The sequence below is a fragment of the Scyliorhinus torazame genome, chromosome 11 (assembly GCF_047496885.1).
Source record: "Scyliorhinus torazame isolate Kashiwa2021f chromosome 11, sScyTor2.1, whole genome shotgun sequence".
In the NCBI taxonomy this organism is placed as follows: Eukaryota; Metazoa; Chordata; class Chondrichthyes; order Carcharhiniformes; family Scyliorhinidae; genus Scyliorhinus; species Scyliorhinus torazame.
In genome coordinates, this window is record NC_092717.1 from 160,163,022 (window position 1) to 160,175,285 (window position 12,264).

Here is a 12,264-nt window from a genome sequence, read left to right on the forward strand (position 1 = left end):
TTCACCGACTAGGGGTCTTGGCCAGTGGCACGGATATCCCTTCACACAATCATACCCCACTCCCAGCGCTCACTCTGAAGCCAGCCCAGCTGAACACTCACACCAGCCTGGTAGAGCACCAAGGCAGGGAGAAACGTTGTGCAAAGGTGTTTATTGTGCAACGGTGAACTTATGTTTGTGTTGCAACCCCTAGCGTTATACTGTGTGCCGCACCTGTGCCAATTTAAATGGTGTCTAACTTTCTGGCCTTATGGGCCCTAACTCTGGTGGGTTCCCAGAAGGTACATCAGGAGTGGAGGCGGCCTGCTGTGATTCCCACCCTGTGACCTGGGTCCCCTTTGGCAGTCGTCTTCTGGGGCGACTGTGCTTGGATGGGCCCGGTTTCTGCTCAGGTCCCAGGTGGTGTGATGCCACACTGTTCTGCCTGCTGCCCATCAGATGCGCCAGGGACAGGAGAGGAGGGGATGTCCGATGAGCTGTGGTGTTCCACCACCTCCCCTGCGAGAGTCACCAGCACGAGCCCCATCACCTCTGATGTGTTAGGCAGGTTGGTTCGATGTGGACTGCACTCGATGCAGGGAAGTTAGAAACAGACGTCTAACACAGGAGACGATCCAACACTGTTTTATTCAACTAGATGAACTGCTGTACATATTCAGCTGTGGGTCGACACTATACTGATCTGACTAGTGACCTTGTAGGAGCCTGACCAGACTTACTAGCTACCGCATGGGGGCATGTTTGTGCTTGCTAGCTCGTGGGCTCTGATTGTCTCAGTAGCTGGGTCACAAGAGAGTGGGAAACCTAGTGCCCTTTGTCGTTATAGTGGTAGTGTCCTGTCTGGTGATTGGTTGTGCTGTGTTGTATGCTTACTGGTCATCCTATGTGTCAATCACTGCCTGTCTGCATCTCATTATATACATGAGTGGATATTATGACATCTCCCCCTTTTTTTTTTGAGTTAAATAAATACTGAGGTGTGTATATATATATATATGTATATATATGCCTGACTATATACAAACGATGATTGAACAAACGTATATACATGGGAAGGTGTCGATAGTGCAGATACATGGCAAACTAAGCAATATTTACAAGAGTTAAGTCGATGGATTCAGTCACAAAATTTACAAAAGTTAAGTCTACAGATTCAGTCTTTGTGGCGGACGACAAATTCTTGTCGATCGCCGCAGAGGTGGATCAGGTGCCGCCTGGCCATGGAGAGGTGGGATCGCTGCCATTGCGGTGGTCGCGTGGGCCGGCAGGATCGCTGGCAGATCGGTGGCCCCATAGCAGGGTTCGTCCGGAGGAAGCATGATAGCTGGCGGAGCACTGCGGTCAGGTGGTGGGCGTGGAACCCTTCGCAATGCCCATCTGTTGCGCCGTAGCAGGGAGCCATCAGCCATGCGAACAATGAAAGACCTCGGGGTAACTTGTTTGACAACAACAGCTGTGTCCATCAGTGTGTATCTGCACCATGATATACCGCCCTCAGGCAACTGGACGCGAACATGGTCGGCTAGAGACAGCTCAGGTAAATCCGTGGCATGAGCATCATATGTGGCCTTCTGTTGGGCCCGGGACTGCTGCACCTTTTGTAGTACCGTGAGGTGGTCAAGGTCTGGAACATGGATGGCTGGATCTGTGGTCCTCAGAGTGCGATTCATTAGCATCTGAGCTGGAGACAACCCAGTGGACAGTGGGGTTGCCCTGTACGCCAGCATTGCCAGGTTGAAGTCGGAGCCTGAGTCTGCAGGTTTGCACAGCAACCGCTTGACGATATAGACCCCTTTCTCGGCCTTCCCGTTTCATTGCGGGTAGTGGGGACTGGGGTCTACAAAATTATGAGAGGTATGGACAGGGTGGATAGCAACAAGCTTTTTCCAAGAGTGGGGGTGTCAATTACAAGGGGTCACGATTTCAAGGTGAGAGGGAGAAAGTTTAAGGGAGATGTGCGTGGAAAGTTTTTTACGCAGAGGGTGGTGGGTGCCTGGAACGCTTTGCCAGCGAAGGTGGTAGAGGCGGGCATGATCGCATCATTTAAGATGCATCCAGACAGACATATGAACGGGCGGGGAACAGAGGGAAGTAGATCTTGGAAAATAGGCGACAGGTTTAGATAAAGGATCTGGCGCAGGCTGGGAGGGATGAAGGGCCTGTTCCTGTGCTGTAATTTTCTTTGTTCTTTGTTCTTTCTTTGTAACGTGACGGAAGTTGTAGGACTGTGCAAAATCAGACCATTCTTGGCTGTAAAAGCATGGACCGTTGTCGCTCATTACCGTGAGCGGTATCCCATGCCTGGCGAGTATTTCTTTGCAGGCTTTGATGACCGCCTTCGACATGAGGTCGGACAGTTTCACCACTTCTGGGTAACTGGAGAAGTAGTCGACCAGGAGTACGTAGTCATGCCCCTTGGCGTGAAAAAGGTCTACACCTACTTTGGACCACGGAGAGGTCACGATCACGTGCTGTTGCAGTGTTTCCTTGGGTTGAGCCGGTTAAAACTTCTGACAGGTGGGGCAGCTGAGGACTGTGTTGTCAATATCCTGGTTAATGCCTGGCCAGTAAACTGCCTCCCGAGCTCTGCGTCGGCATTCCTCGACTCCAAGGTGACCCTCATGGAGTTGACCCAGCACCTTAGCCTGCATGATTTGAGGAATAACGATCCTGTCGTGTTTCAGAAGGATTCCCTCCACAACCGTCAGCTCGTATTTAACATTAAAGAATCGGGGACATTGTCCCTTCTGCCAGCCATGGGTAATGTGCTGCATCACACACTGCAGTAAAGGATCCTTGGCCGTTTCCTCACGAATTTGGACCACCCGTTCGTCAGAGGCTGGGAGGTTGGTGGCACACAATTACACTTGCGCTTCTATGTGGCAGATGAAGTCACCTTGTTCACACGGTGTGGTGATGGACCGGGATAGGGCATCTGCAATGATCAGCTCTTTGCCTGACGTGTAGACAAGTTCGAAGTCATAGCGGCGGAGTTGAAGACAAATTCGCTGTAACCGAGGTGTCATGTCATTTAAATCCTTCTGGATTATGTGGACTAGAGGCTGTCATAATATCCACCAGTAGATCATGGTGCAGACACACACACTGATGGACACACAGTGGGACCAATCAACACACACAACACCGCAGCCAATCACCAGTTAGAGCACACACACTATGAAGACAGGGGGCATCAGAGTTCACGCTCATTCGAGCTGCAGCTAGCTAGGAGGACAGAGCTCACAACCTGCAGCACAGACATTCACCATGTGCTGAGTGCATCGACTGGTTAGGACAAGGCAAAGGTCTTTAGTTAAAGCTAGTATCGTGTTAACCCACAGTCAGAGTATGTTACAACAGTTAATGATTCAATAAAATAGTGTTGCACTATTTCAAGTGTTGGTGACCTGTATGTGTTCCATGGATCCAGAGCACCCAACACAACATGATACCAAGAGTTGAGGGATACTTGCACTTCTTAGACCTACCTGCAAGTGATCTGCCTTCCACCAGCATTCCATCATCCTGCAACGTGGACAACATCAGCCCACCGCCACCGCTCCGCATCGCCGGCAACCTAGGGGCCAACTGGAAGATATTCAAACAGCGCTTCCAGCTCTTCCTTGAGGCCACAGACAGGGAGGATGCCTCGGATACCAGGAAGATTGCTCTCTTCCTCTCCACGGCTGGAGACCATGCCATCTACATTTTCAATTCTCTCACCTTTGCGGATCGTGAAGATAAAACAAAGTTCAAGACGGTCCTCCTCAAGTTTGACACTCACTGCAGCGTAGAGGTTAATGAAAGTTTTGAGCGCTACGTGTTCCAACAGCGTTTGCAGGGTAAGGATGAACCTTTCCAATCCTTTCTCACGCACCTCCGCATCCTTGCGCAGTCTTGCAGCTACGGGCCCACCTCCGACTCCATGATACGCGACCAGATCGTTTTCGGTGTTCAGTCAGACCCCCTACGACAGCAGCTCCTCAAAGTAAAGCAGCTCACCCTAGCGACCGCCATTGAGACCTGTGTCTTACATGAAAACGCCACGAGTCGGTATTCCCACATCCAAGCGGCTGAAACGACACGGCACGGTCCCCATGAGGCGGAACGGGTCCAAACGATTGAGCAACTCCAGGGCCTCAACCTGGATGAGGGCGGCCATTTCGCACGCTTTTCGTGGACTCCCGCGCTTGTGCGCACCAAACGAGGGGACGACGACGTCGAAGAAAGCATGCGTGGTGGCGCAGCGAACGTGCTGACGCTACGACGTGCGGCAACTGTGGCTCCGCCCATTTAAAACGGCAATGCCCTGCCAAATCTCGACAATGCCTAAGATGTGGCAGACTTGGCCACTATGCTGCCTTCTGCTGAGCAGCTCAGCCTGCCAATTCATATCGCTTCAGCCAGCCTCACAGGAATGTCCGGGCAATTCAACCCATGGTCACCGAGTCCGATGCGGACCTCCCACACAGCAGCGACACCGAGGACCCAAAGGCACCTTTTCGAGTCGGTGTTGTGACAAAAAACAGGCTTTCCCCGAAGCAAAGACACCAGCCGCTGTCGGCATACAGCATCGATCCAGACAATGAGTGGTGTGCTACCCTGACGGTCAACCAGAATTCGTCGCCCACCTCAGAGACTTAATTTGTGAACTTTGTGGACTTTCTGACTTGTTCTGTTCTTCTGTTTGATCGTTTACATGGTTTGTATATAGTGTCCATCTCGTTATTCTTGTGACATACTGTTTTTCTGCACCAGGCACCTTCCCATGTAAATAGCTTAGTTCTCATGTACATAGTCCTGTAAATATTTTGCACACACGTAGTCAGGGACATTCTCACCATACACTATTATTGCCACACAGGTACATTCTTTTACAAAAGGGGGAATGTCACAATATACACCAGTATATCATGGTGCAGACACACACTGATGGACACACAGTGGGACCAATCAACACACACAACACTGCAGCCAATCACCAGTGAGAGCACACGCACTATAAAGACAGGGGACAACAGAGTTCCCGCTCATTCGAACTGCAGCAAGCTAGGAGGACAGAGCTCACAGCCTGCAGCACAGATATTCACCATGTGCTGAGTGCATCGACTGGTTAGGATAAGGCCTTTAGGATAAGGTTTTTAGTTAAAGCTAGTATCGTGTTAACCCACAGAGTATGTTACAACGGTTAATGATTCAATAAAATAGTGTTGCACTATTTCAAGTGTTGGTGACCTGTATATGTTCCACGGATCCAGAGCACCCAACAAAACAGAGGCCTGTGGTCCGTTTCCACCGTGACTTTCGGCCATTGGAGCCCAGGACGAGGAGTCATCTCGCAGGAGGAGCACCGCCCCAATGCCGTCCTGGCTTGCATCAGTTGATATCTTGGTTTACTTGGTTGGGTCGAAGAGCGCTAGAACTGGGGCTGTGGTAAGCTCACGCCATTCCACTTCATGTGTGGGCAGTCACTGAAATTCCGTTGACTTCTTGACGAGATGGCGGAGGGCCGTGGTGTGGGATGCCATATTGGGAATGAATTTCCCGAGAAAGTTGACCATCCCAAGGAAGCGGAGGACCGCCTTCTTGTCCTCCGGGGTCTGCATGGTGTTGATCACCAAGACATTGTCGGCGCCTGGCCGCACACCCTTCCGCGAGATGTGGTCGCCTAGAAACTTTTTATCAGATTGACCAAATGAGCACTTGGCCCTGTTGAGCTGGAGATCATGTTCATGAATTCGCTAGAAGACCTGCTTGAGGCGAGCGATGTGTTCCTGGGGTGTTGTGGACCAGATGATCACGTCGTCCACGTATACCCGTACCCCCTCGATGCCCTCCAGCATCTGCTCCATGATGCGAGGAAACACTTCGGAGGCAGATACGATACCGAAAGGCATGCGGTTGTAGCAGTAGCGGCCGAACGGGGTGTTGAACGTGCACAGCTTGTGACTGGACGCGTCCAGCTGTATTTGCCAAAAACCCCGGGAGGCGTCCAGCTTAGTGAAGAATTTGGCATGAGCCATCTCACTGGTTAACTCTTCACGCTTCGGGATCGGGTTAGTGCTCCCGCATGATGTTGCGGTTTAGATCCTTGGGATCAATGCAAATCTGGAGCTCCCCTGATGGCTTCTTTACGCATACCATGGAGCTGACCCAGTCTGTTGGCTCCGTGACCTTCGAGATGATGCCCTGGTCTTGGAGGTCCAGTAGTTGCTTTTTCAGATGAACCTTGAGGGGCGCCGGCACCCGGCGTGGGGCATGGATTACAGGGGTGGCGTTCGGCTTGAGCAGTATTTTGTATTGGTACGGGAGCATGCCCATTCCGTTGAACATGCTGTGGTACTGCGTGATAATGTTGTCTATGTCGGCTTGCAAGTTTCCATCAGGCGGGGCCGTCGCCTATGATGATGACATGGTGTGGACTCGCTGAACCAGGTTCAGGGGCTTGCAGGCGCGAGCACCGAGCAGGGACGCCCTGTTAAGCCTGATGATTTCAAATCGTAACATTGCCTTGATCGCCTTGTTGGATACCCCTTGTTGAAATGAACCACTGGCAGCTATGGCATTGCCATTGTAGTCAAGGAGCTGGCAGGCCGGTGAATGAATGCTTGGTCGGGCCCAGATGCTGTCGAGGTCGGATTGTGAGATGAGGTTCGCAGACGCGCCGGTGTGCAGGTTAAATCGGATCCGAGCCTTGTTAACTGTGAGATTTCATAGATTTCATAGAATTTACGGTGCAGAAGGAGGCCATTCAGCTCATCGAATCTGCACCGGCTCTTGGAAAGAGCACCCTACCCAAGGAGAACACCTCCACCCTATCCCCATAGCCCAGTAACCCCACCCAACACTAAGGGCAATTTTGGACACTAAGGGCAATTTATCATGGCCAATCCACCTAACCTGCACATCTTTGGACTGTGGGAGGAAACCGGAGCACCCGGAGGAAACCCACGCACACACAGGGAGGATGTGCAGACTCCGCACAGACAGTGACCCAAGCCAGAATCGAACCTGGGACCCTGGAGCTGTGAAGCAATTGTGCTATCCACAATGCTACCGTGCCAGGACAGCACACTACACGTCTTCGGGATCCACACTGAGGATCAAGAGGCATTGCACAGGTGTGGTGGAGGCCAGCTCATGTGTGGTTATGATGCCCACCCGATATGGAGACGTGAGGCAGTCAGCATCAGGGTCCGTTGGGCTGTCGGATTCAAAATCTGGCATGCCTTGTTGTATTGAGTGGATACTTCTGCGCCGCAGCTGTGATTGCTGGCTGCTGAGCGGTGGAGCGGATCTGCAGAGGTTTGAGTAGTAGCCAAACCTGCCACACTGGAGACATCGGCGTCCTCTTGCCAGGCATTGCCGCTTTAAGTGGGCGGAACCACAATTCGGACGCGTTATGACGCTGACATCAGCGCGATCCGTGCGCCATCGCACATATGCAGTGCGGTCGGCCAACGTACGCACCTGCGCAGTCGGGTTTTTGGTCTCGTCGTCCACTGGGTCCACTCATGCGCAGGGATCCGAGAAAAGCGTGCAAAACGGCCACTCTCCTCGATGCTCAGGCCCTGCATCTGTGCAATGGCCTGCAACCTTTCTGCCTCGTGGGAGGCCAGCTTTGCAGTTTCTGCCGCCCTAATGTGGGAGTAACGATTCTTGGCATGCTCATGGACAACGCACGTCTCGATAGCGACAGAGAGGGTCAACTATTTGATTTTAAGGAGCTGCTGCCGCAGGGAGTCGGAGTGGACCCCGAAAATGATCTGATCCCAGATCATGGAATCAGCCGTCGAGTCATAGTTACATGACTGCGCTAGGATGCGGAGATGGGTCAAGAAGGACTGAAAAGGTTCATCCTTACCCTGAAGCCTCTGCTGGAAGATGTACCGTTCAAAGCTCTCATTCACCTCAATGTCGCAGTGGCTGACGAACTTCAGCAGGACTGTTTTGAATTTCGTTTTGTCTTCGCCGTTGGCGAACGTAAGCGAATTGTCGATATGGATGGCGTGGTCCCCCGCGGTGGTGAGAAATAGCGCGATCTTCCTGGCATCCGATGCTGCCTCGAGGTCGGAGGCCTCGATGTACAAGAGGAACTTTTGCTTGAAGATTTTCCAGTTGGCGCCGAGGTTGCTGGAGTTGCGGAGTTGCGGAGACGGCTGGATGTTTTCCATTTCGCTGGATGGCTGCTTGCTGGTCGATGCATTTTCACTCGAGGTAGATCCGTCAAGATCACTATCACTCTGGTACCATGATGTGTTAGGCAGGTTGGTTCGATGTGGACTGCACTCGATGCAGGGAAGTTAGAAACAGACGTCTAACACAGAAGAAGATCCAACACTGTTTTATTCAACTAGATGAACTGCTGTACATATTCAGCGGTGGGTCAACACTATACTGATCTGACTAGTGACCTTGTCGTAGCCTGACCAGACTTACAAGCGACCGCATGGTGTTTGTGCTTGCTAGCTCGTGGACTCTGACTGTCTCAGTAGCTGGGTCCCGAAAGAGCAGGAAACCTAGTGCCCTCTGGCTTTATAGTGGGAGTGTCCTGTCTGGTGATTGGCTGTGCTGTGTTGTATGCTTTCTGGTCATCCTATGTGTCAATCACTGCCTGTCTGCATCTCATTATATACATGAGTGGATATTATGACAACCTCCTCCTCCCTCGGGGTGCTGATGGGCCCTGAGACAATCTATGGGATGGGGGTGTGAGTGGAGGTAACCCGGGGCTCCCCCGCCACCTGGTGCTGCCAGTCCTGGAGGCCCGCACCCATCCCAAACAGGGTCTCGATGCGCGCAACCATAGAGCACAGGGAGTGGACAACCTCCCTCTGGGTCTGTGACTCATCAGCCAATGATTGTGCCACCTCCCTTTGTATCTGTGCCATGTCAGCCAGTGCCCCGGCAATACCGGCAACGCCCTCAGTTATGACCCGCTGTGATTGGGCCACACTCTGGAGCACCGCAGCAATGTCCAGATGGCCCTGGTACATGGATGCCTGTGACAGGGTAGCCCTGTTCTGGGCCTTGGCCACCATCCGCACTTTGTGCCCCAGACCTTGAACATCTTGACCCCTAGCCGATACCTTCACCCCCAAGACCTCCACCATGGCTGCCACCCATGTGGTGTTGGGCTGGGTGGCATGCATTGTCGGCACCCCCTGCTGCAGGTGGTTGGACTCCTCCAACTGTACCTGCAAGTGCTGGATGCTTGCTGTACCTGGGTCTGCAACTGTATGTCCATTATCGATGGGACCGCCCTTTCCAGAAGCCCAAAACCCATCTGGACGGCAGCTAGTCCCTGGGTCTGGCTGCCCTCCAACCGTCTTCCCCCTCAGGATTTCCTACCTTTACCTGCTGTACCGCAGCACATGTGTGGTGTGTGGTAAACCACTGTTGCACCTATATTAGGTGATGTAAGGTAGGACCTGTACTACAGGTTCACCGGTAGTCCCTGCCTGCTGGCTCCGCCCAGTAGGCGGAGTATAAATATGCGTGTCCTCCATTCAGCAGCCATTTCGCCAGCTGCTGTGGGAGGCCACACAGCTTGGAGCAATAAAGCCTCAGTTGTATCCAACTCTAGTCTTTGTTAAATTGATCGTGCATCAATTTATTGCTCTAAGATTTTCTAAAAGGTGGATCTCCGTATCAAGCCAGATCGCCTGCAGCTGGATCTGCAATCAAGCGACGCCAAAAAGGACTTTCATAACTGGCTAGCTTGCTTCGAGGCATTAATATATCACCTCAGCGACCACCCCGTTCCGGAGGCTCAGAAGATACAGATCCTCTACTCAAGGTTGAGCTCCAACGTGTTTCCGCTGATCCAGGACGCACCGAACTATGCCGACGCCATGACGCCTCTCAAATAAAACTACGCACAGAAGACGAACATGCTCTTCGCCAGGCACGTACTCGCCACTTGCTCTCAACTCCCTGGTGAGTCCATAGAAGACTTTTGGCGGGCCCTAATCCCACTTGTCCGGGACTGTGACTGTCAGGCCATTAAGGCCACTGAACATTCGAACCTCCTTATGCGGAACGCATTCGTTACGGGGATTGGGTCGGACCTCATACACCAAAGACTGTTAGAAGGGGCCACTCTCGATCGAGACAAAGAAGCTAGCAGTCTCTATGACGGTCGCCTCGCGCAACAGTCAGACCTACCACCCCAGCCGTGCGGCCCACCCCTCCTACGCATCGTGGACCCCACAGACGGCCGCCCCAGCGTTAGCCTTATCCAGCCAGTACGCCTGTGCCATTCGCCAGCCCGCGCACCCCAGGGGTCCCCGATGTTACTTCTCCAGTCAGCAGAAACAGCCTCGCCAACGCTGCCTGGCCCGCACGGCCTTTTGCAAGGCTTGTGGCAAAAAGGGGCACTTTTCCACGGTGTGCCAGGCCCGCGCAGTCGCTGCTATTGCCCCCACCCCCTAGTCTACACACAATGGGCACCGCCATTTTCATCTCCCCGGACCACGCGTGGCCAGTGAGCGCCGCCTTCTTCTCCCCCTCAGTCCACGTGCGGCCCATGGGCGCCGCCATTTTTTCCCCTGCAGGATCTTCAGGCACCGCCACCTTGTCTCCCTAATGGACCATGGACACCGGCAGCATTCCAGGGCCTGGGCCCCCCAGGCTCCCCGTCATCCGACGCCAGCAACGACCGACCACGACTCGCCTCAGTGACGATCGACCAGTCTCGTGGGTAATGATATAGCTGGATCGCAGGTGGGAGTGATGCCTACTGTGGTTGATAAGCCAGTGGAAAATCAGACAACTGAAGTGTTGAAGGACGAATATCCTGTGATTGTGATACCAATGGGTATTAACAGTGACAGGGGAACTCATTTCACTAGCAAATTGACCAAAGCCCGAACAGAAGCCATGGGATTTGATTGGAAATTGCATATCCATTATCAGCCACAATCCTCAGGAATGGTGGAAAGGGCGAATGGAATAATTAAAACTGCAGTTACAAAAGTGTGTCAACAAAATGGGCTGCTATGGCCAGATGCCATACCCATAGTGATGTATGCCCTGAGAAATCAGAGAAATCGTAATATGGGTTTAACCCCGTATGAGAAAATAATTGGAACGTCTCATGACAACTGGAACTAAACCCCCAATGCCTCCAGCGGCAATAACCATAATATGGGCAGATGAGGCATCACTAAAGTATGCCCAGGCCATGTGTGAAACCGCTGAAAAAAAACGGGGAAAAAAACATGAAAAGGTGCGACAGGCTCAGATGCATCCAAAAGAGGGAAATACACACCCTTTAAACCTGGAGATCAAGTATATGTGAAAGCACTAAACAAAGATTCTTTTTCTCCTCGGTGGAATGGACCCTACCAAGTGCTGCTAACAACCCGAACAGCCGTTAAAGTAAAAGAAAAGCCAGATGGGATCCACGCAATTCGTGTAAACTACATCATATGGAACTTTGAGAGTACTAGTGAGGCGCTAACCTGAAGAGAATGACGGCGTTGATGTTTTTATATTATCATATTAATCCAACATCATGTAGAGGGTAAACTGCATACTAACACCTTAATATACATGTCTCACTCATACGCAGAGAGGGTAAATAAATTCAGTTATTGGGTTTGTACACAAATTCCCAGATGCTTGGGAGAGGGCTTCCCTGTGTGACCTATCCCATTAGGCAGTAAAGAGATAGCAGAATGGGCTCTAAGACAGAATAGTACAGGACGTGGTGAAGATACACAGAATATGTTCGATTGGAGATTAGCTGGATACGATATGAATAGGTTTGAGGAATGGTAGGGGCCTAGATTTAATGTGACACGCCAGCCGCCCTGTTTGATCCTCCCCAATTATACCGGAGTCCCAAAAGGTAGCATATGCTTTAGAAAACATAAAACATATGGGACCTACCCAGTCGGCACAAGTCAGTGCGACCAGACCTTGAATTGGCAACCCCCTGTGTTTCACCTTACAGCTAAAGGACTATTCATCTTTGGTTGGTCAGGGGTTGAAAATCGGACTAATGGAGGCCCCTGGGGAGGGGATCCGATTAGACTAATGATGACTGATAGTAAAGGAAACCTGACCGCATATAACGGCACATACTTTATCTGTGGTTACCAGAAAATTGGGAGGGCTCCTGCTATTTGGGATACGTAGTCCCTTATGTACACCACGTCCAACAACTAAAGGACCATCCACATCACAGGACGACACGCAGTGCTATGACATGGGCACAAATGCTGGGAATCATGATACCACCATTAGGAATAGCCGCTA